The sequence below is a fragment of the Panthera onca genome, chromosome B1 (assembly GCF_046562875.1).
Source record: "Panthera onca isolate mPanOnc1 chromosome B1, mPanOnc1 haplotype 2, whole genome shotgun sequence".
Lineage (NCBI taxonomy): Eukaryota > Metazoa > Chordata > Mammalia > Carnivora > Felidae > Panthera > Panthera onca.
In genome coordinates, this window is record NC_138342.1 from 35,063,328 (window position 1) to 35,088,798 (window position 25,471).

The window sequence follows — 25,471 nt, forward strand, 5'->3', positions numbered from 1 at the left end:
GTAAGAAGAAATATGCAGAAAATGAGGGGATCCCTGTATGAAATGACTGAAATCCAAGGTGTTTTCTCCCACGGCCTTTGATGGAACTGTACAAGGTAGACAAAGGGCCCAGACTCTTTTGTTCAGTTAAGGGAAAATTGATTGTTGAATTTATATATACATTTAGTACTTTTTTAAGCTCAAAATTTCTTTACATTAGCAGAATGGTATGGACTGGTGGGAACGAAAGAGGCACAAAACAAAAAGTATGTGTTTACATTTGCTGGAGGTGGGAAGAACTTCAGTGTGACAACAAAGAATTCTCAAGAACATCCATGACTGTTTCTTTTAAGTTAAGCTGCCAATTGAACCACACTGGCAGGAAATACCACCCTGTTATTGCCATCATGATTCCAGAAGGGACAGACTCCAAAATATGGCTATAGATTTACAAACTGGATGGAACCATCGAATTCGCTTCCTCATGTGATGCAATTCATAACTTCAGTTGCAAAGGTGAAGTCTTCAAGCAACTTGATAGAACATATCTCAGAGCAACATATATTTACTTCTGTCCCCTCTACTGTAACGCAAGCTCCATGAAAGTAAGGTCTTTGAATTGTTTCAAAGCACGTGTTCCCAGCACATGGTAGACACGAGATCAAATTGTCCAGCAAGAAGAAAAGATCATACCCCGTTAGAATTTGTGAAGAAGAGGGGCACCTGGGTGGCTCAGTCGGTTAAGTGTCCGACTTTGGCTCAGGTCATGATCGCAGAGTTTGTGAGGTCAAGCCCTGCATCGGGCTGTGTGCTGACAGCTCAGAGCCTAGAGCCTGCTTCAGATTCTGTGTCTCCCTTTCTCTCTGCCCCTCCCCTGCTCATGTTCTGTCTCTCTCTGTCTCAAAAATAAATAAAAACACTTAAAAAATTAAAAAAAAAGAAGAATTTGTGAAGAAGAGAGACCATATGTGTATATTACATATCATTTATTACATTAACCATACCTTTGCAACATATTCTTGTTAATGAATATTTTTAGGGGATGAGGCTTTTTTTTTAAGTTTATTTATTTATTTTGAGAGAGAGAGAGAGAGAGCACATGCAAGCAGAGGGGCAGAGAAAGAGGGAGAGAGAGAAATTCTGAAGTAGGCTCCGCACTGTTAGCTCAGAGCCCGATGTGGGGCTCAAACCCATGAACCACGAGATCATGACTTGAGTCAAAGTCAAGAGCCAGAGGTCCAAACAGCTGAGCACAAAAGTGCCCTGAGGATGAAGCATGTTACGTTATAGTCTCCGTTCCCTTCCATTTCCTGGTAAATGAGTGCTCACCAATAAGTCATACCTCAGTCAGGTATTCCTTACTCTGTACATCACTTCTCCTTTTAGGACTTCCTGTTTTCGGTATTTTGTAATTTTTTTTTTTTTTTTTAAGTAATCTCTACACCCAACGCGTAGCTCGAATTTCCAACCCTGAGATCGAGAGTTGCCTGCTCCACCGACCGAGCCAGCCAGGTGTCCCCTGCCTGTTTTCAGTATTGAACAGAGAGGTTATTTGTACACAAAAGAACTTGACTTGGGCATTCTTGGATTTTCATAAACATCAGTAGAGGGCATATTCTATTTTATGATGTGACAGGATGTGAAGAAATGTTTTAACTTCAAAAATGATTCTGGGGGCGACTGGGTGGCTTGGTCGGTTAAGCGTCTGACTTCAGCTCAGGTCATGATCTCACGGTCCGTGAGTTCGAGCCCCGCGTCGGGCTCTGTACTGACAGCTCAGAGCCTGGAGCCTGTTTCAGATTCTGTGTCTCCCTCTCTGTCTGCTCCTCCCCTGTTCATGCTCTGTCTCTCTCTGTCTCAAAAATAAATAAACGTTAAAAAAGAAAATTAAAAAAAAAAAGGATTCTGGTAAAGTATAAGGTCTTAGAAACCTCCATGAGTCTCCAATATTCTCCCAGCGTTTGAAGCACGTGGTACTTCAAAGAAATCTCTTAGACTTTTCAGAGTGAGTGGTTTCCATCTAAACTGGCAACTCATTTGTGAGTCTGCAACCCTCCCCCTACTCCACATAATTAATATTGTAAACAATGTTCATAACCTTCTTTGATATTGGAGTTGGGAATTAAATTTCATTTTAAATGTCTTAAATGAAAACAAAAATTTCATTTTAAATGTTTTCTGCGAATAATTTGATAGTTGATTCTGTAAATGTCATTTTTAATGTATGAATAGCTGTTTCCCCAACAACTGCTCTGGCAATAAGCCACTCCATGCAGCAAATATTCTCTTCATTTTCTTGGATTAAATAAAACAACGTATTTACTTTCTTCTTGGTTTGGTTTTTGCTCGCTGTGATGCACTTTGCTCGCTCTGAATTTTAAAAAGGAAGCATAAATTCTGGTCACCTCCTGTTTTCTCACCGTATCTGAAAAAGAAAAAAAAAAGGATAAATACAAACTTAAAATAAGAAAATAAACTGCCTCTAACTAGTCTGTTACAATTGCAGAAGACAGACCATTGTATTCATATTGCAGGGCTTTCGTAACAAAGTATTTCAAACGAGATGGCTTAAAACGGCGGGCATTTACTGCCTCATACTTCTGGAAGCCAGTCTGAAATCCAGGCCAGACTATGCTTCCTCTAAATAGGAGAATACTTCTTCACCTCTTCCTAGCATCTAGCAGTTTGGCAGATCTTTGGTGTCCCTTGGCTTATAGATGCATTTTTCCAATCTTCTGTCTTTACGTGGCATTCTCCCTATGTTTGTGTTTTTTGCATTGTCATTTTCTTATAAGCCCAGTCGTATTGGATTAGGGGTCATCCCATTCAGTATGACTTTAGCTAACTAATTACATCTGCACCAACCCTCTTTCTAAATAAGGTCACATTCTGAAATACTGGGGGGTTAGGACTTCAATGTCTCTTTTTTGGGGTGGGGAACATAATCCAATCTATAATACTAAGTACTTTGCTATTAAAAATTCATGGATATTTGTATAGCTTTGTTAATGCCAATTTATTATTAAAAATATTTCTTAGAAGAAAATTTTGGTCTAGCAATTTGAGAGGAAAGCTTGCATATGGTTAAGCAAAATCCCAAGAAAAGTCAGTATCCTGTTAGTCAAAATATATCAAGAAGAGTGAGGTTTAGGGAACAGGTGGATATAGTTCTCTCTTCTCTGTTCATGACCATGCCATCAGTTACAAATATTTGGAAGAAAGAAAAATCTGGTACGTGTGAGTTTCCTGATTGCTACAGGCTGAATTTTGTCCTGCCCCAAAATTCATTAAGTTGAACCCTACCCACCCTGTGATAGTATTTTGAGATGGGGCCTTTGGGAGGTACTTAGGTTTAGATGAGATCCTGAGACCTCTTAATCACTCTATGTTACCGTATAGAAAAGTTCCATATTCAAGAATCAAACCACTAATCTCTAAGCAACAATGCTTTTCCTCAGTAACACGGTTCTTTTTGGTAGTGGTATAAACACACTCAATGTTGTAGCTAATAAATAAAAATACAAATAAAAAGAATGTGTCCGCCTTACAGAGTCAGGGAGCACCGATGGCTTGGAAGGACTTTCTGGACAATGAGCTGTAAGATTACTGTCACATCACATTGTGAGACTGAAAGCTTGACTCACCCTACTTCTCTTGTCCATAGTTGTCCCAGTTGTAAAAGGAAAGGGATTATGCTAGATGATGTTTGAGGACTCTTTTGTCTCTAGCATCCTGTGAATTTAAAAACTTTTTAAAAATTTATTTATTCTTGAGAGATAGAGAGAGACAGAGCACAAGCAGGGGAGGGGGAGAGAGAGAGAGGGAGACACAGAATCCGAAGCAGGCTCCAGGCTCTGAGCTGTCAGCACAGAGCCCCACGCAGGGCTCAAACTCACGAACCGCGAGATCATGACCTGAGCCGAAGTCGGACACTCAACCGACTGAGCCACCCAGGCGCCCTATCTAGCATCCCGTGAATTTTAAACATTATTAACTATTGATGCTTTTCATGAGAGCAAGTGGTTGAATCCTAGCTCATTTTCTTTTTTTCTGTGTTGGGTTGTTTCAACCCTCTGAGATTTTGTAGTAGACCAGAAATATATTGGACTGTTTTTCCTGACATGAAGGAGGGCAGCTGGTGGAGTAGTTTGTGTCCCTGCCGGCGACGTATATCAAGTATTTCACATTGTTGGGCTGCTTCTGAAGACATTAGGCATCTGAAAGAGATAGTACTAAAATCACTGCTAGGTCAAGACCAGACCGAGAGAAATTTCTTTTGAATCTGCAAATAAAACACATAATGTTTTAACACTTAAGATTTTTTTATTTTAAAGAGAGAGAGCACAAGGAAGGGAGAGGCGCAGAGGGAAAGGAGAGAATCTCAAGCACCCCAAGTGTGGAGCCCGATGTGGGGCTTGATCCCATGATCCTGGGATCAGGACCTGAGCTGAAATCAAGAGTCAGATGCTCAACTGAGTGACCCCTGAGCCCCTTCTGAAAGGTACTGAACCTACACTTCACAAAGAAGGATCTCTAGTTCTAAGCATCTGTCTAGCTACTAATCGGTCTGTTTCTATGAGAATAAACAGGTTAGGGGTTCCTGGGTGGCTCAGTCAGTTAGGTGTCTGACTTCGGTTCAGGTCATGATCTCACAATTCGTGGGTTTGAACTCCGTATCAGGCTCTGTGCTGACAGCTCAGAGCCTGGAGCCTGCTTCGGATTCTGTGTCTCCCTCTCTCTCTCCCCTCCCCCACTCGTGCTCTGTCTCTCAAAAATAAGCAAACGAAAAAAATTTTTTAAAAAAGAACAAACAGGTTGGATAGGATAGACATGTGCTATCTCATTTAGTAGTCACTATTATATGCAGCTGGTGAACAATTAAAATGTGACTAATACAAACTAAGCTGTGCTCTAGTATACATCGGAGTTTGAAGGTTTATATGAAAAAAAGAATGTAAAATATCTGGTTAAAATTTTGTAATATTGATTACACAATGAAATGATAGTGTTTTGGATATATTGGTTAGATAAATATGCTAAAATTAACTTCATGTGTTACATTTCACTTTAGTAGAAAATTTTAAATTCCATATACAGCTTGCATGTCTGTTGGACAACTCTGATTTATAACCTACTGTAAGGCACTTCAGTAAAAACAATATGATTACATTATGTGCTTGTTTTTTTTTTTGTTTGTTTGTTTTTGTTTTTGTTTTTTTTACATTATGTGCTTGTTTGTTTTCTAAAGATTTCATTTTTAAGTAATCCCAACATGGGGCTTGAATTTACAATCCCGAGATCAAGAGTCACATGCTCTCTTGATTGGGGCAGCCAGGCGCCCCACATTATGTGTTCGTTGGGTTTTTTTTAAGTTTTTAATGTTTATTTATTTTTGAGAAAGAGAGAGAGCATGAGCCGGGAAGGGGCAGAGAGCAAAGGGGACAGAAGATCTGAAGCAGGCTCTGCACTGACAGCCTGATATGGAGCTTGAACTCACAAACTGTGAGACCTTGACCTGAGCCAAAGTCAGATGCTTAACCCACTGTGCCACCCAGGCACCCCGTGTTTGTTAGCTTTAATTTCACCCTACAAATGGATATTTGAAAGCCAATATTCTGCAGATGTATCTTAAAAATATTCCAAATATCTTTCCCTCTAATCAACCTGAGAGGGCTTATGAGTTAGACAGTATTATTATTCCAAATATGTACAGACATACTGTTTAATGGATGCAGAGTTTCATTTTGGGAAGGTGAAAAATTCCTAGAGATAGATGGTTACAGGACAATGTAAACGTACTTAATGTCACTGAACCATACGCTTAGAAATGGTTAAAATGGTAAATTTTATGTTACGTGTTTTTGCCACAATACAAAAAAGTTTGACTGGACAGAATGGTGGAGACATAGGGCCTTGGATCTAAACTCTCTGATTCACACCCCTCACCTTCAGGCAGAGTATAATGAAAATTATACTTTTAATTGAAGTGTAATTAACATACAACAGTTTAGTAGTTTCAGGTGTACATCATAGTGACTTACTATTTTTTTACATAAGAAAATGCTAAGTCTAGTTACCACCTCAGGTAGAGTACATCTGAGCAATTCTTAAAAACAAGGATTTATCAGGTTCATGAAAATTTGCTAGAAGTACCTCTGTTGACTTTGCTAACCCAAGACATTCTTTCACAGAGCTAACTTAAATTCTTTCTAAATAGTTTTCTCTTCACTTTTCCTTTTCCTTCCTTTGCAAAAAAAGTATTTCCTGAGGAACTCTACTGTGTGTGGCACTATTTAGGAGATATCATGGAGAAAAAATGGCAGTATATATAGTAATTAAACATAAACGCTTGATGTAAATGCCAATTTTGTCCCCCTATTGTCTATGGGCGCATTAATTAACCTCTCTGTACCCTCAGTTTCCACACCTGCAACATGGGCACAGCAATACTACTCATTTTATACTATTCGTACTGAAGATTTTGTTTGTTCCTCCAGATCCACTGCTCTGCTCTGCTCTGTTCCCGGCTCTGGGAATCTGAGCTTTACCGACTGCATCGATAAACTTCCTTGCTCTTCGGCTTCCATTTGGATTTTGCCAGTGGGGATCCCTGGAGATTAGATCGGGGAGAAGATCCGAGGTAGGTAGGAAAAGAGAGTTTGGTTGTTTTGTTTTTGTTTTTGTTTTAATCCCCAGCTTCCTCCTCCTGTGGGTGCTGCAGAATGGCTGCTTCCCACAGCAAGCTGCCCTCTCCACAGGACTTCCTTTTTCTGAGAGACCACAAATATCCCTCCCTTTATAACAACAAGCCTAGGTGTTGTCACAGTCACATTAACCAGCTACCACTGAAGACATGAGCACCAAGAGAGGGGCAGTGCCTTTTGAATAACCCAGCACACGGTTCTGATTCTTCAACATTAGCAGACAGAGCCCAGGAAACATTTTATAGCATGCAAAAGAATTTGAAGATGATTGGGGCGCCTGGATGGCTCAGTCGGTTAAGTGTCCGACTTCGGCTTAGGTCATGATCTCACGGCCTGTGAGTTCAAGCCCTACATCGGGCTCTGTGCTGACAGCTCGGAGCTTGGAGCCTGCTTCAGATTCTGTGTCTCCCTTTCTCTCTGCCCTTCCTCTGCTTGCTCTCAGTCTCTCTCTCTCTTTCTCTCTCCCTATCCCCCCCCCGCCTCTTTCAAATATAAATAAACATTAAAAGAAAAAAAAGAATTTGAAGATGATCCAGTCAGCCCCAGAATGAACGCTATAAAGTATTTCTTATTAACTGTCCTCTCTCCAATGTCTAGTATCTAGTTAGTGCTCCTTCAATATTTAATGAATAAATGAACAAATACTGAAAAAACAGCTCTGAATAAAACCAAAGAGAATAGTGCTTAACACTGACTTCCATTTTATTTTTGTATTATATGCTCGCTGTCTACTTTTAGAAGTTGTTCTTACTAAGCTTGTGGTTAGTGATCAAAATGTTTATTGCTATATACTATGGATAACAATGATTTTGATGGAAAGGAAAATTTCTGATTGCCTTTAAAACTAGCTGGACTTCTTGTGATCTGTATTGAGTTTTATGGGTTTTTTTTAAGCTTCTACTGGAGAAATTTAAAGAATCTGAATTCTGTATTTTGATGTTGTTAATATAACTACTGAATTTTGTTCTTAATAAACTTATATAAATTGCTTAATTAACAAGAAGCAGTAATAAAAAATTGAATAAATAAATTTGAAGCTACCATAAAAGACAAACCTTATCATAGACATAAAGATAAGAAATATGCAAATGTCACTTAAACTACAGAATATCAAGCTGGTGAAAAATTATGTAGCCAAAAAATTATGTAACAATGACATAGGAATTGCTGATTATATTGAGTGAAAAGACAATATAAACATTTTATGTATGAAAGATTATTACAATGTAAGAAAAAAATCCAACAAAAACTTAGGCAGTAATAAAAGCCAATAGCAATCTGGATGGTTGTGTTGTGAATAACTTTTTTTCTTATTTTTAAAGTGTTTTTCCAGGGGCGCCTGTGTGGCTTGGTCGATTGAATGTCCGACTCTTGGTTTCAGCTCATGTAATGATCTCACAGCTTCATGAGTTTGGGCCCCAAGTGAGGCTCTGTGCCGTCTGCATGGAGCCTGCTTGGGATTTCACTCTCTCTGCCCCTCCCCTTCTCATGCACACAGGATCTCTCTTGCTTTCTCTTTCTCTCAAAAAATAAATAAACATTAAAAAAATAAAATAATAAAATGTTTTTCCAAATTTTCTAATATAAGCATATATTATTTTTATAATGAAGAACATTAAAGTGTAGGAAATCTACCCTTTAAAATACAAATAATTTTGAAAGCTTATGAAAAAATTGAAGACACAAAAATATGGAAAAAGATTCCATGTTCCTGGATGGGAAGAACAAATAGTGTTAAAATGTCAATACTACCCAAAGCAATCTACATATTCAATGCAATCCCTATCAAAATAACACCAGCATTCTTCACAGAGCTAGAACACATAATCCTAAAATGTGTATGGAACCAGAAAAGACCCCGAACAGCCAAAGCAATCTTGAAAAAGAAAACCAAAGCAGGAGGCATCACAATCCCAGACTTCAAGCTATACTACAAAGCTGTAATCATCAAGACAGTATGGTACTGGCACAAAAACAGACACTCGGATCAATGGAACAGAATAGAGAACCCAGAAATGGACCTACAAACATATGGCCAACTAATCTTTGACAAAGCAGAAAAGAATATCCAATGGAATAAAGACAGTCTCTTCAGCAAGTGGTGCTGGGAAAACTGGACAGCAACGTGCATAAGAATGAACCTGGGCCACTTTCTTACACCAGACACAAAAATAAATTCAAAATGGATGAAAGACCTCAATGTAAGACAGGAAACCATCAAAATCCTCGAGGAGATAGCAGGCAAAAACCTCTTTGATCTTGGCCACAGCAACTTCTTACTCAACACATCTCCAGAGGCAAGGGAAACAAAAGCAAAAATGAACTACTGGGACCTCATCAAAATAAAAAGCTTCTTCACAGCAAAGGAAACAATCAGCAAAACTACAAGGCAACTGACAGAATGGAAGAAGATATTTGCAAATGACATATCAGATAAAGGGTTAGTATACAAAATCTATAAAGAATTTATCAAACTCAACACCCAAAAAACAAATAATCCAGTGAAGAAATGGGCAAAAGACATGAATAGACACTTCTCCAAAGAAGACATCCAGATGGCCAATCGACACATGAAAAAATGCTCAACATCACTCATCATCAGGGAAATACAAATCAAAACCACAATGAGATACCACCTTACACCTGTCAGAATTGCTAACATTAACAACTCAGACAACAACAGATGTTGGCAAGGATGCGGAGAAAGAGGATCTTTTTCATTGTGGGTGGGAATGCAAGCTGGTGCAGCCACTCTGGAAAATAGTGTGGAGGTTCCTCAAAAAACTAAAAATAGAACTTCCCTATGATCCAGCAATTGCACTACTAGGCATTTATCCTAGGGATACAGGTGTGCTGTTTTGAAGGGACACATGCACCCCCATGTTTATAGCAGCATTATCAATAACAGCCAAAGTATGGAAAGAGCCCAAATGTCCATCGATGGATGAATGGATAAGGAAGATGTGGTGTATATATATATATATATATATATATATATATATATATATATAATGGAGTATTACTCAGAAATCAAAAAGAATGAAATCTTGCCATTTGCAACTACGTGGATGGAACTGGAGGGTATTATGCTAAGTGAAATTAGTCAGAGAAAGACAAAAATCATTTGACTTCACTCATATGAGGACATTAAGAGACAAAACAGATGAACATAAGGGAAGGGAAACAAAAATAATATAAAAACAGGGAGGGGGACAAAACAGAAGAGACTCATAAATATGGAGAACACCCTGAGGGTTACTGCAGGGGTTGTGGGAGGGGGGATGGGCTAAATGGGTAAGGGGTACAAAGGAATCTACTCCTGAAATCGTTGTTGCACTACATGCTAATTGATTTGGATATAAATTTAAAAAAATAAAAACAATTAAATTTTTAAAAATATATAAAATCTAAATAATTTTGGGGTGCTTTGCGGCTCAGTGAGTTAAACGTCCAACTTTGGCCTAGGTCATGATCTCACGGTTCTTGTGAGTTCGAGTCCCACATTGGGCTCTGTGTTGACAGCTCAGAGCCTAGAGCCTGCTTCAGATTCTGTGTCTCCCTCTCTCTCTGCCCCTCCTCTGCTCATGCTCTGTCTCTGTCCCTCTCTCTCTCTCAAAAATAAACATTAAAAATTTTTTAAAAATAAAAGAAAATACAAATAATTTTCTTCACAAAAGGAAAAAAATATGTAGGCCACAGACAAATAAATGTAAAATTACTCTTTAGGACTTTGATCAAAAGGATAAATATAGGGATGCCTGGGTGTCTCAGTCAGTTAAGTGTCAGATTCTTGGTTCAGCTCAGATCATGATCTCACAGTTTGTGAATTCAAGCCCTGAGTCAAGCTCTGAGCTAACAGCATGGAGCCTGCTTGGGATTCTCTCTCTCTCTCTCTCTCTCTCTCTCTCTCTCTCTATCTCTTGCCCACTTGCACACAGGTGGGCACTCTCTCTCTCTCAAAATAAATACATAAACTTAAAAAAAAAAAAGGATAAATATAGCACCCAAAACTGACTTTTTCAGGCTTCTACTGAGCTTACAAATCCCATTACATGAAAAATCCACAGTTAATGTTGTCCTCAGTGGGGAAAACCTGAAAACTTTTCCTCTACAGTCAGGAACAAGACAGGGATGTCCACTCTCACCACTGTTCATCATAGTGCTGGAAATCCTGGCCTCAGTAATCAGGCAACAAAAAGAAATAAAAGGTATTCAAACTGGCAAGGAAGTAGTCAAACTTTCACTATTTGCAGAGGACAGGATACTCTCTATATAGAAAACCCAAAACATTCTGGGGCGCCTGGGTGGCTCAGTCGGTTAAGCATTTGCCTTCGTCTCAGGTCATGATCTCATGGCTCATGAGTTTGAGCCCCCCTGTTTCCCTCTCTCTGCCTTCCCCCCAGTAACACATGAACTCTCATTCTCTCTCTCTTGAAAATAAATAAACATTAAAAAAAGAGAGAGAGAGAGAGAAAGAAAACCTAAAAGACTCCACCAAAAAACTGCTAGAACTGATACACAAAATAAGTAAAGTCACAGAGTACAAAATCAACATACAGAAATCTATTGCATTTCTATACACCGATAATGAAGAAACAGAAGGAGAAATCAAGGAATCAATCCCATTCATAATTACACCAAACACATTAGATATCTACGAATAAACCTAACCAAAGAGGTAAAAGATCTGTACTCTAAAAAGTATAGAGCACGGATGAAAGAAATTGAAGAGGACACAAAAAAAATGGAAAAACATTCCAGGCTTATGGATTAGAAGAAGAAATATTGTTAAAATGTCTATATTACCCAATGCAATCCCTACCAAATCCCATTATTTATTTTATTATTATTCACATTTTTATTTTACTGAAATTTTATTATATTTAAAGCATAGCTGGATAGCACAATTTTGATCTATAGAGTTAGTGGCCAGCTACTCTGTGATGAAATAGCAAATGAAAAGGATTTGGATTTGTAATAAGGAAGCTTCTTGTCTTCTCTCTCTCTGTTTCTTCTAGACTACTGGAAATGTTGACCTTCTGGATGCAATAGGTAGGGTAACAAGTTTACCGGAAGCTGTTCTGTCAGAGCTGGTTGAGTGCTCCAAGGGAAAGGAAACAGAGCCAGGGTGGTTGCTGTATCAGACCAGAATACTCCAACTTCCCTGTGAAGATGAACCAGATGCTTTACGCTTTTAAGCAAAAATGCTTAACATTTTCACTTCATCTCGCAAAATCACTATTTGTGGGTCAATGACTGGAGGTAGGGGTTAGTTCATTGTTAACTTTCCTTTTAATTTTTACTTTTTAAAAAAATTTTTAATGTTTTTATTATTTATTTATTTTGAGAAAGAGAGTGGGGGGAGGGCCAGAGAGAGAGGGAGAGAGAGAATCCTAAGCTGAGAGAGAGGGAGAGAGAGAATCCATGCTGTCGGCTCAGAGCCAGACTCCGGGCTTGATCTCAAGACTGTGAGATTATGACCTGAGCCGAAATCAAGAGTTGGACGATCAACTGACTGAGCCACCCAGAAGCCCCAGCTTTCTTTTTAAAAAGTAGATTGTAAAACTTCTGAAGTCCAGGTAGAGTAATGAACAGATAGATGATCTTAGACAATTCCCTTGAATGGACTAGGATTCAAACTTGAGTTTCAAATGTCAGAAGGAAGTAACCTGATCTCTGACTTTCAACCGGTAGCTGTTGGAGTCCCAGCCAAGTCTATCTCCTGATCACGTTGAAATCTATAAGAAGATGGAAGAGATTGAGGTATACCATCATTTCCTGAAGCCCTACGATGTATCTCTAGTGTATACATTTCTATTTTTTCAATCTCTAGTACCTAAGCCTCTGATAAATTTTCAAAATAAGGTACAATCATGACCCATAAATATTTATAAGCTAATAATTTATTTCATATGATGTATAAGATAAACACATGTCGAAGATTTTACGTAGCTCATTAAATAATGAGAGAACTGGGAAATCTGTTAAAATTGGTTCAAAGGTGAAGTCAAAGATCTACAACTTCCTATAGAGTAAAGGAATGTTGAAATGGAGGGAAAAGTGGATTTTGCTACAGGAGTGGGTGGGTAGAGATGTCAAAGCAATCTCCATTTGGCAGAATTTATTTGCATGTCTATAGATGGTGGAAGGCAGAATAATGCCTACTTCCCCCACCTCCAAAATGTCCCAGCCTAATCCTCAGAACCTGTCAATATGTTAGGGAGTGAAGGGGAATTGAGTTGATACAGAGGGAATTAAGATTGCTAATCAGATGACCTAATTGTAGAGATTATCTTGGATTATCCAGATGGGTTCAATGTAATCACAAGGGTCTTTAAATGTGGAAGAGGGTAAGCAGGAGAGAGTCAGAGGGAGCTGTGACTACGGAAGGATGGTCAGAAAGATGCAACATTGCTGATTTAGAAGATAGAGAAAGGGATCCAAGAGCTCAGGAATGGGGTGGCCTTTAAAAGCTAGAAAAGGCAAGCAAATATAATTCTCCCTACAGCCTCCAGAAAGTAATGGAGCTCTGCAGTTACCTTGATCTTAGCCCAGGGGAACCTGTGTGGGACTTCTAGTTTCCAGAACTGTAAGAAAGTAAATTTGTGTTGCTTTAAGATGCCAAATTCATGGCAGTTTTTAGAAACAGCAAGAGAGGGGCACCTGGGTGGCTCAGTTGGTAGAGCATACAACTCTTGATCTCAGGGTCATAAGTTCAAGCCCCACATTGGGCATGGAGCCTACTTAAAAAAAATAATAAAAAAGGAAAAGAAAAGCAGCAATAGAAAACTAACAAAATAGACAAAAACTAGTTGCCTTGCTATCAGTTATCTACGATTTATGGAGTCTAAAAACAGCTCAGTCAAAAACAAAGGAAAACATGCTTACATATACATTCATGCATAGTTAAGATCTCATAGTCATGCTATATCTGCAGAGCTTCTGGGGCTTACTTTTCAGGCAGCAAATGAAGGTAGGAATGTATTCTTAATGAGATGAATGACTCAGCACTTAGCAATTGCAAAGATGCCCTATCCAATCTCAGGATCATTAATCACTGATGGAAGCAGAAATGAGCAAATTGATGACTTGATGGTTCAGTAGAACCCCCCCACCCCTGAAAACTGGGGAGAGCCAAATCATCAATAACTCCGGAATCAATTCTTGCTCCATCAGCCAATTTCTATCCAAAAGGAGTAATGGCCTTTTAGTAGCCAACTGCTTCAGCTTTGGGGGTGTGTTACAGCAAAATTTTCTTCCTTCAATTAAAATAAGCTGGATAACGGGAATTGATGTCCACCCTGAGGTAACTCTTATCAAGTCAAAATTGATTGACAGACATTGGGGGAGGGGGAGAAGCAAAAATATAAAAAGCATTGGATAAAAAAGGATGATTGAAATGGAACTATATTGTTTTTGCTTTCCTGGCATCCATACATTGTTCTTTTCATAGCAACAGGCATAGAGTTTCAGATGAGGCTGATCCCATACATCCTCCCCTTACTACTCCGTTCAGACAAGAGTGGGTGAATGACCTAAGCCTGGACCATCTATCTTAACAATAGGTTAAGAATTTATGAGACCAGGGGTGCCTGGCTAGATCAACTGGGAGAGCATATGACTCTTGATCTCGGGGTCCTGAGGTCAAGCCCCACACTGGGGGTAGAGCTTACTTTAAAAATAAAATAGGGGCGCCTGGGTGGCTCAGTCAGTTAAGCGTCTGACTTCGGCTCAGGTCATGATCTTACAGTTTGTGGGTTTGAGCTCCACATCAGGCTCTGTGCTGACAGCTCAGAGCCTGGAGCCTGCTTCGGATTCTGTCTCTCTCTCTCTCTGCCCCTCCCCCATTCATGCTCTGTCTTTCTCTCTCTCAAAAATGAATAAATGTTTAAAAAAGTTTTTTTTAAATAAAAATAAATAAATAAATTAGGAGCGCCTGGGTGATTCAGTCACTTAGGCATCCCACTCTTGGATTTCAGCTCAGGTCATGATCTCACAGTTCATGGGATCAAGCCTTGCATCAGGCTCTGTCCTGATAGTGCAGAACCTGCTTAGGATTCTCCCTCTCTCTCTCTCTCTCTCTCTCTCTCCCTCTCTCTGCCCCACCCCCACTTGCATGCACATGCATTCTCTCTCTCTCTTTCCTTCTCTCTCTCAAAATAAATAAACAAACATTAAAATAAAATAAAATAAAAAACCCTTCATATTCAAGCACGCTCTTTAAACAAAAAAAGAGGGAGCACCTGACTGGCTTAGTTGGTAGAGCATGTGATTCTTGATCTCTGGGGTTGCATAGAACTTACTTAAAAGTAAATTAAAAAAAAAAAGTGAATAAATAAAAAATAATTTAGGGGACCAGACTGAACCCACTGAGAATCAAGCTTGGATTATTATGGTCCCTCTGGTCTTTTCAAAGTAGTTAATTACTTTGGCCCCATTTCCCCATAAGTCTGTTTGGGATTAATTTCTGTTACAGTCAAGAGAGTCCTGACTAAGACAAACGTGTATATTTGGTAAGTTATTCACTATTATTAAAGATAAAACTAAGGCACATTAAAAATGTTAAGATCTTATTTGAGCAAAAATCAGTTCGAATCAGGCATTTCCAACCAAGCCAGAAGTGGTAACAAGTGCTCCACGATAGGAGCTAGGAGAAAGACTTTTATGGAGTAAAGGCAGAAGCAAAGCAAGGAAATTATTTTGATTGGCTATAGCTTAAATATTTGCCTTATTTGGAAAGTCAAGTTGGCTCTTTGCGATTGATTATCCTTAGATTTTGTTTTCTTAACCTTAAGGCATTTACAGGGTTCGGTTTTGGATTGCTCACTTAATTCTGATAAGGTACTAGAATCACCTTCAGTCTAGTGACCTCCTTGATTTAACACTAGCAAACACACTGATCAAGGAAGAAAGTAAAGATATACACCAGCGGGGAAAATTCCAATTGTTAAACAAAAAAAAAGGAAGGGGTGTTAAATATCATCCGTATATAACGTAAAACATAAAATGTCCAAGGAAAACTAAAATACTAACTCAGAAAGATATATGCACCCCTATGCTCACTGCAGGATTATTTAGAATAGCCACAATACAAAAGCAACATAAGCGTCCATGAATGGATGAATGGATAAAGAGGAAGTCTCTCTCTGTCTCTCTCTGTCTCCGTCTCTCTCTCTCTCTCTCTCTCTCTCTCTCTCACACACACACACACACACACAGGAATACTATTCAGCCATTAAAAAAGGAAATCTTGCCATTTGCATCAACATGGATGGACCTTGTGGGTATTTTGCTAAATGGAATCTAAAACAAAAACAAAACAAAACAAAAAAGGCAAATGAACAAACAAAACAAAACTCACAAAGAAAACAGATTGGTGGTTGCCAAAGGGGAGGTGGTATGGGGGTAAGCAAAATGAGCGACGGGGATCAAGAAATATAAACTTCCAGATATAAAATAAATATGCAATGGGCATGTAATGTACAGCAATGGTGACTATAGTCAATAAACTGGTATTGTATACTTGAAAGTTGCCAAGAGTAAATCTTAAAAGTTCTCATCATAAGAAAAACAAATTTGTAAATTTGTATGGTGACAGACAACTAGACTTATGGTGGTGATTATTGCCCAATGTATAGAAGTATCAAATCAATGTTGTATACCTGAAAGTAATAGAGTGTCATATGTGAATAATAATAATAATAATAATAATAATAATAATAATAGACTATTCAAAAAACATAAAATGGTTTATGATACCTTACAAAGGAGAAAATGATAGATGTCACTGCATTCAATAGTCAACACTAACCACTGGAAGCTCATATATCTTGGCACAGTAGCTTCAGCTTCTTCCACTATGACTTCAGTATATTTCACACTGTCCCTAAGTTGCCTGAAACACTGTCCTGGAATCCACTTCAGGATCTATAGTTTCATTTGAAGCCCAAGAGAATAGCACGGGAGTGGAGAAAATATAGTCTTTGTGATGCTTCTGCTCTAGGGAGAAACAGCAGTAGAAGAAAATCTAGCAGTTACTAAAAGTGAGCATCATTTGTAAAAATAATCATAGTACAATCTGATAAGTTGTTACCTCCTTATTTTCATCCATTTGAAATAAATGATTTCTTCTTGGTAACATTTCTAGAACCTCCATTGTGTTCCATTTTCGTCTACCTTCAGCCTGAGAATGCACAAGAAGCAAAAAGCATGTAATGAAAGGAACTCGATTATTAGAATAAAACGATTATGTTGGTTCAGTCAGCAAAATGAAGTCAACCTACTAAAAAGAGTTTTAATGGGGAGTATCATCCTTCATAAATCAGGCAAGCAAACCATGAGCCATTTGGAAAGCAACTTGGTTTATGCCCTTTTCATTTATCTTAATTTGATAGCTTCATGGAGCCATGGCCAGGCAGTCTCTGGTTAAGCTTGGGGCCTAATGTTGTGGGACAGATCCTTCCTCCATATATTCACTTACTATTTTTATTTAGGTTTCAAAGGCAAAGGAAAAAATTTCAACACTATCAAAGGACTAGTATCAAAACATAATTTTAACATCTTAACATACTTTTTGAAAAACTCTAACAAGGGCGCCTGAGTGGCTCAGTCATTAAAATCTGACTTCAGCTCAGGTCATGATCTCATGGTTCCTGAGTTCAAGTCCCACATTGGGTGAGCTTGGGCCCCACTTCAGGTGAACCCTGCTTGTCTCTCTCTCTTTCTGCCCCTTGCTCACTTGCGTCCTCTTTCCTCTCCAACAAAAATAAAAATAAATAAATAATTAAAAACTCTAACAAACTAATAATAGCAGATGGTATCAGAGACAAACAATCCAGTAGAAAAAGGCAACTGAAGAGAAAACCTGAATGGCCAATAAAATTGCGAAAGAGTGCTCAAACTCACTGCTACTAAGGAAAATGTACATTAGAACAAATATGATATACCATTTTCATACACATAAGATTTGGTGGGAACTAAAAATAACAAATGTTGGCAGGGATTAAGGATATTCTCATACTCTAAGTGCAACCACTAGAAGTAAATTTGCAACTATTTTAATATGCAAAGTTGAAGATATTCTGGCCTAACTATTCCACATCTATTTTTATTTTTGTTTGTGCTCCCAGAATTGATTTTAAAGGTAAAAGACTAAATGTTCATGAAGATGCCAAATAAATTCATTTTGGTAATTCATAAATAGGATACCATAAGATAGCTAGAATAAATGAACTAAACCCAGGTGTAGTACCATGGTTACATCCTAAACACACTGTTGACTGAAAAAAGTAGATTCTAAGAGCATACATGAAGTATGGTACCATCTGTGAAAAATATAAAAGGATAGAAAACTATACTGTATATTGCTTATTGCGCATGTACAGAGGTAATATAAATCTATGTAACAAAAGTATAAAAACATGAACAGGAAGAATACAGTGATTTCAGTGAAAAGGTAGCTCTGGATAGTTAGGATAATGGAATGGGGATGGGTTTCAACTGTATGTACTGTTTGATAAAACAGAAAAATCTGAAATAAATATGGCAAAAAATTAACTTCTGTGATACATGTACCCCTGGAAGTACAAAAAAGATTTTCTTTCTTTTTTTTTTTTTAAAGATTTTACTTTTAAGTAATCTCTACACCCAACATGGGGCTCAAATGTACAACCCTGAGATTAAGAGTCACGTGCTATACTGACTGAGCCAGCCAGGTGCCCCACAAGAAAGATTTTCTGAAAGATGTACTGTTACTCTCTGTAACAAATACTTTTGCAATTCATCTGACGTTTGTAGAGGAGGAAAAATTTCTTTTTTCCCTTTACCCACCTTAAGTTCATTGGCTGGTGCCCATGAAAATTAGACTGACAAAAGACAGATGAACAAGAGAAAAAGAAACAGCTTATTAACATGTGAATGAAGCATACACAATGGGAATACCCAGAAATGAGTAACTCAAAGAGATGGTTAGAACTTGGGCGTATGGAGTATCTTCCCAAAAGAACAGTAAATTTTTAGAGAAGTGACCAAACGAAGAGGACTTTGAGTTTATAGGGTGACAAATTGGGGGAAGGTGAATGTATGGGAGATCTAATGAAAGATAAGGGCTAGTTAGCAAAGTATGTTATGTAGATTCCTTGTTGCCATCTCTGGGCTGATTAAGGTAACTTTTGTCCTTTCCAGTAGAGAGAGGAGGGGGAACAACTTCATAAATTTATGTCCTATTTTAGGCAATAGGAGTAATGCAGAGAGCTTTCCTTTTTATCTGCTTCTTCTCAGAGGCCTTCAGCTTAAAATAATCCTTATACCAGGGGTGCCTGGGTGGTTCAGTCATTTAAGTGTCCGACTTTAGCTCAGGTCACAATCTCACAGTTTGTGGGTTCAAGCCCCACATTGGGCTCTGTGCTGACAGCTCAGAGCCTGGAGCCTGCTTTGGATTCTGTGTCTCCCTCTCTCCCTGCCCCTCCCCTGCTTGTGTTCTGTCTCTCTCTTTCTCAAAAATAAATAAACATTAAAAAATGTAAAAAAGGGGGCGCCTGGGTGGCGCAGTCGGTTAAGCATCCGACTTCAGCCAGGTCACGATCTCGCGGTCCGTGAGTTCGAGCCCCGCGTCAGGCTCTGGGCTGATGGCTCGGAGCCTGGAGCCTGTTTCCGATTCTGTGTCTCCCTCTCTCTCTGCCCCTCCCCCGTTCATGCTCTGTCTCTCTCTGTCCCAAAAATAAATAAAAAACGTTGAAAAAAATTTAAAAAAAAAAAAAAATGTAAAAAAGAATAATCTTTATATCAAAGTGCCATATTTTGCTCCCACTGATTTTTTCATTGTTTCTAAAAATATTGGAGGACCAAATTGAATTTCCAATTGATCATTAAATATAATTTTAGGTAATAAGCCAAAAATCATATAGTAATTTATTAAAACTCAGAAGGTATTACATTGTTACAACAAAATTCCCTACATTCTTTTCTTAACATTTTAATATGGAAAATTTTAACACAGAGATGAGATCAGAGAATAATAAACATTCATATGTCTTTCATCTAGATTAAATAATTATTGATATTTTGCTACATTTGCTTTTATGATCTCTATTGGTCCATCACCTAGATACACTGCTCTTTCACTGAAACTTTTGAATGTAATTTGCAGACACCCTGGAACTTTACTTGTAAATCCCATACCTCTCAAAAAATTAACAATAACCATGTAATGTCATCTAATATCCATCTCATAATCGAATGTTTATATGTCCCTCAGATTTCTTTTATTACACTTTTTCAATCTAGAATCTACACAAACTAACATTTGGTTGTTTTAACTTTGTACATTCTTTTAATTTGAAATAGCTCTCCCATCTTTTATAATGATACTCATTTTTTTTAAGTTTATTTATTTTGAGAAAGAGAGAGAGTGCACGTGGGATAGGGGCAGAGAGAAAGGGAGGGAAAATTCCAAGCAAGCTCCACACTGTCAGCACAGAGCCCGATGCGGGGCTCTAATTCATGAATTGTGAGATCATGACCTAAGCTGAAATCAAGAGTTGAAATGAAGAGTTGGATGCTTAACCAACTGAACCACCCAGGGGCCCCAATACTCACTTTTTGAAGAGGCCAGGCCAGTTGTTTTGTAGAAGGTCTCACATTTTATTTTTGTCTTACAATGTTGTTTAACGTGTTATTCTGTCTCCTTGAATTTCCTATAAAGTGAAAGTTAGGTCTAGAAGGGCTTGATTAGATTCAGAGTAAATATTCTGCCAAGAATTTCTTATAGGGAATGTTGTGAATATTGTATTGTATCATATCAAGAGACAGTGTAAGGATAACCCACTATATTTGTGATGCTAGATTTGATCTCCTAGCTTAGGTTTTAACTGCCAGGTTGCTCCTTGGGAAAGATTCATCTTTCCTCTTGTAATTGGTTAAAAAAAATCTCTAGTATAATGCTTTGGAAATGTGTCCCCTGTCAACATTTTACCCAATGGGTTCAGCATCCACTGATCAGTCTTACTATTGTTAGTATTATTTCCTGACCAGTTATTAATGTTTTCATTTTAAAAATGAATAGTTGTATACTATATTTTAGTTAAGAATATTTTTAAGACTATTGGGGTCCCTGAGTCAGTAGAGCATGAGACTCTTGATCTCAGGGCTGTAAGTTTGAGCCCCACACTGGGTGTAGAGATTACTTAAAAATAAAACCTTAAAAAAAAAAAAAAGGCTATTAACCAAAAGTCCTCAACCTTGTTCTATTCCTCATTGTTAAGTTTATCACGTCTGCTTTCTTGAAACTTACGTCCTTTCAGAATGTAAAGTCATTGAATTATAAGAGAAGATTAAATAAATTCTCTAATAGAATAGGAATATATTTAGGGGTTTCAATGAGGGAATTTTCTGATGGGAAAAGGAGAGACTGGTGACAGGGGCACTGGGCAGTATGATTGAGTAGAATTGGAGTAGGCACATTGTGGTATGCTGGACCCAGCACATATTGGCTTGCAAGAGCTGATTGTTAAATTTTTCAGAATTTCGTGAGCTGGTTGTTATGCACAGCCATAATTAAAAGTTAAAGTGTATAAATTTACAGTGAGTTATATTAAAAATAGATAACAGGGGCACATGGGTGGCTTAGTCAGTAGAGCATGCAACTCTGGATCTCGTAGTCGTGAGTTCAAGTTCCACTTTGGGAGTAGAGATTACTTTTTTAAAAAGGTAATAGGTGCGCCCCCAGGGGGGCTCAGTCGGTTAAGGGTCGACTTCGGGCTCGGCTGGGGTCATGATCTTGCAGTTTATGAATTTGAGCCCCGTGCATCAGGCTCTGTGCTGACAGCTCAGAGCCTGGAGCCTGCTTCGGATTCTGTGCCTGCCTCTCTCTCTGCCCCTCCCTGCTCAGGCTCTGTCTCTCTATCTCTCAAAAATAAATAAATGTTAAAAAATATTAAAAAAAATTTTTTTTTAACATTTACTTATTTTTGAGACAGAGAGAGACAAGAGCATGAACGGGGGAGGGTCAGAGAGAGAGAGGGGGAGACACAGAATCCGAAACAGGCTCCAGGCTCTGAGCTGTCAGCACAGAGCCCAACGCGGGGCTTGAACTCACAAACAGCGAGATCATGACCTGAGCCGAAGTCCGACGCTTAACCGACTGAGCCACCCAGGCGCCCCAAAAAATATTTTTAAGAAAGGTAATAAACATTCAAAACTCGTAATTATTTTTACTACACTTTCCCATTATCTATGCCCTTGAGGTTATTTATGTCTATTGTATCTGCATTATGGAAATGTTATATGATAATGAGCTGTGCACATCTCTTTCCAGTTTCATGTTCAGTGACATTAGGCTAATAGTTTCAAATAGGTCATGGAGGCAGCATTTACAACATGGAAACACCAGCAAGCATGACAAATCAAGGCTATTTATTATTTTGTTGATTGTCTAGACTTAAAAGTTATGGTCAAGAATGGGGTGCCTATGTGGCTCAGTCTGTTAAGAATCTGACTCTTGGTTTCGGCTCAGCTCATGATCTTGTGGTTTGTGTGAGCAAGTCCTTGAATTGGGCTCTGTGCTGACAGTGCATGGAGCCTGTTTGGGATTCTCTCTGTCCCTCTCTCCCTGCCCCTCCCCGTGCATATGTGTGTTCTCTCTCTCTCTCTCTCAAAATAAATAAACTTTAAAAAAAGTTATGAAGAGCTTGTTAATACGGATGAAACTTAAAAGTGTGTTATGTCTGCAGCTGTTAACATTGTAAACAGCAGTAAAAATTGAGTAAATATTCTTTCAGTATTCAAAAACCATTATTCACTGCAGAAAAGAAGTTGATCACATCATTGTTGAAAGAGTGAAGTTTCAATATGTGTTAGTTGTTTCACTTTGATTTTATTCCTTAACAAAAATATCAAACAACATTCACAGAATTATGTTGGTTCATCAATAGCAACAACATGTTGCTCTGGATACAAAAGTTCAGTAAAAATCAACAAAAGTGCTTTGTGAGAATCAATTGTTATATGCAATTTAAGCAGAGAACATTTGAGGTTAATATTTTTTTCATAAGAGCATTTTTTTTAAGTAGGTTCCATGACCAATGTGGGGCGTGAACTCATGACCCCAAGCCCTGATACTGAGAGTCATATGCTCTACCCCATGAGCCAGCCAGGAGCCTCATAAGAGGAGTTTTTAAATCAATAAAACATATATTCATATATATATGTTTTATATATGTTTATATATATGTATATACATATGTGCATATACATATATATGTATATATGTTACATAAATATGCTTATAAATAATATATAATGTTTATTTATATGTAATGTTTATATATAATATATAATTATATAATATATATTTAATGTTTATATATGTTTATTTATATATATGTTTATATATAATTTTTTATACTTTTATATACGTATATACATATGTGTATATACATATATATGTATATATATGTATATATGTTACATACATATGCTTATAAATAATATATATATATAATGTTTATTTTGAGGGAGAGGGAGAGAGAGAAAGGGATGGACGCTTGACCGACTAAGCCACCCAGGTGCTCCCAAACATATATATTGCTATGGACTAACATTCATGTGTTGAACCTTAACCCCAATATGACTAGATTTGGAGATAACACCTTTAGTAGGTAATTAAGTGTAAATGAGGTATAAGGGTGTGGCCCTACCAATAAAACTGGGTGGCCTTATTAAAAACGGAAGCGAAATAAGTCAGAGAAAAACAGATATCATATGATTTCATTCATATGTTGAATTTAAGAAACTTGACAGATGAGAAAAATAAGATAAAAACTGAGAGGGAGGCAAACCATAAGAGACCCTTAAATATAGAGAACAAACTGAAGGTTGATGGGGGTGGGGAATGGGCTAAATGGGTGATGGGTATTAAGAGGGGCACTTGTTGGGATGAGCACTGGGTGTTGCATGTAAGTGATGAATCACTGAGTTCTACTGAAGACACTACACTGTATGTTAACTACCTTGAGAATTAGATAAATAAATAACTAAGGGGAAGCAAGAGTTCTCTCCTTTCCCTCTCCTTACCAGGGAAAGGCCATGTGAGCACACAATGAAATGGCAGCCACTTACAAGTCAAGAAAAAAGGCTTCAGAATGAAACCTTCCTGCCAGCACCTTGGTCCTGGACTTTCCAGCCTCCAGAACTGTGAGAAATAAATTTCTTTTCTGTAAGCGTACAGTATTTTGTTATGGCAGCCCAAGCTTAGACACACACACACACACACACACACACACACACACACACACTCCTGATAGGTACCTAAGTATTTGTAAGCACTGTTAGGGAATGATAAGTGCTATAAAAATATGGAGTAAATGATATATGAAGAGTGCAGTGAAGGCGGTGCTTTAGATAACCCAGGCTGTAGATCATGAGAACCTGAACTTGGGAAGTGACCTTAGAAAAACAGAAGTTTAGGGGCCTGGGTGACTCAGCTGGTTAAGTGTCCTACTCTTGGTTTTGGTTCAGGTCATGGTCTCATAGCTTCAAGGATTCAAGCCCCACATCTGTCTCTGTGCTGGCAGCGAAGAGCCTGCTTGGGATATTCTCTCTCTCTCTCTCTCTCTCTCTCCCTCCCTCCCTCCCTCTGTCTCCCTCTCTCTCTGCCCCTTTTCCACTTGCACTGTCTGTCTCTCTCAAATAAATAAATAAACTTAAAAAAAAAAGAAAAACAAGTTTACATGGCTTCAATAGGGCACCATTTGACTTGTCAGCTAACTGCCTAGCACCTGGACTGCCCATGGATATTGGATATTTCTCCTGTAAGTATGTGAAACATTCCAACTAATCCCCTGAGTTTTAGTTTGCTCCTCTGATCATCCTCTATCCTATTGCCAGAGTGATGGTTCAAATCTTTTACAATCCACCTCTCCCTGTCCCACCCCTCCCCCAACACACACATCCCTTCATTGTGGTCATACTGAACTAGTTCCTTGACTCTGTCCTGTTGCTTCATGAACTTTCTGTTGCTCTATCTGGAATTCCCTCCCCTGTTTAGCCAACTTCTCCTTGTCCTTCAAAATTTAGGGCCAGAATTACCTTTTCCAGGAAACCTTCCCAGACCCTTTCTGATTTAGGTACCCTCTGTCCATATTACACAAGCACTATGCTGTGATTTCGGTTTGTCTTTCCCACAATCTGTGTCATATTCATTTTTTTACCCTCCATGCCAAGCATTGGGGCCTGTCACATAGCAGGCCTCGTTAAGTACTTGTTGAAAATTTTTATAATTAGGACCACAGGGCTTAGCGAGCCTGCGGAGGAAAACAGCAAAGAAGACATTTCTACGGCTTCTGCATAGAAGAGCAGAGAGATTTTGGGGTTTGGACAGGGACAGAGAGGACCGTCTGGGAGCTGGAGAAGCGGGAAAAGTTGCTTCGCCACCCTCCCTTGTTAGCTTCCACAGCTAGAGTACAGGACAGGCGAAACTGAAATAAGAAAAACTACATTTCCCGTCATGCCTCAAGACACCGCTATCGGTTTCACCTCTTTGTCACCGCCTCTTCCCCGCGGAAGTAAAAGGAGCACTTCCAGGTTCGGCAAGAACCTGGAGCCGGGGGTGTTAGATCGGCGCCGTTGGGTCTTGCTCCGAAGCTCCGCCTTCTCTCCGGTTTTTCTAGAAGCCCGGCTTTGCTCTTGGCAGTGTCGTACAGGTATTTTCCGGCCCCTTCGGGTGCTCCCAAGGCAGTTCGCTACACCGGAGCGGGCGAAACTTTTCTTCTGTTGAGGTTCGGAGTTCCCTT

General features: G+C 38.6%; 1 protein-coding gene and 1 long non-coding RNA gene across 5 annotated transcripts in view; one reads left to right on the forward strand and one right to left on the reverse strand.

Moving 5' to 3' along the window:
- Positions 1-2,179: 2,179 nt before the first annotated feature.
- On the reverse strand, positions 2,180-25,307 carry LOC132692575 (uncharacterized). Of its 2 annotated transcripts, XR_013555305.1 has the most exons (4): positions 25,215-25,307; positions 16,777-16,866; positions 16,443-16,682; positions 2,180-2,404 (listed from the first exon to the last, which is right to left on the reverse strand). It is a non-coding gene; the product is annotated as an uncharacterized LOC132692575 (long non-coding RNA). The 2 variants fall into 2 exon arrangements; XR_009616440.2 differs by lacking the exon at positions 16,443-16,682.
- TMEM33 (transmembrane protein 33) overlaps positions 25,272-25,471 on the forward strand; it is a 33,688-nt gene continuing 33,488 nt past the window's right edge. For 2 of the 3 annotated variants that reach the window (XM_060655151.3, XM_060655153.3), the window contains exon 1: positions 25,272-25,381. The gene's annotated coding sequence lies outside the window, so the exon portion shown is untranslated. Of the gene's footprint in view, positions 25,457-25,471 lie in introns of all 3 variants that reach the window. The other variant, XM_060655152.3, reaches the window with a different exon arrangement.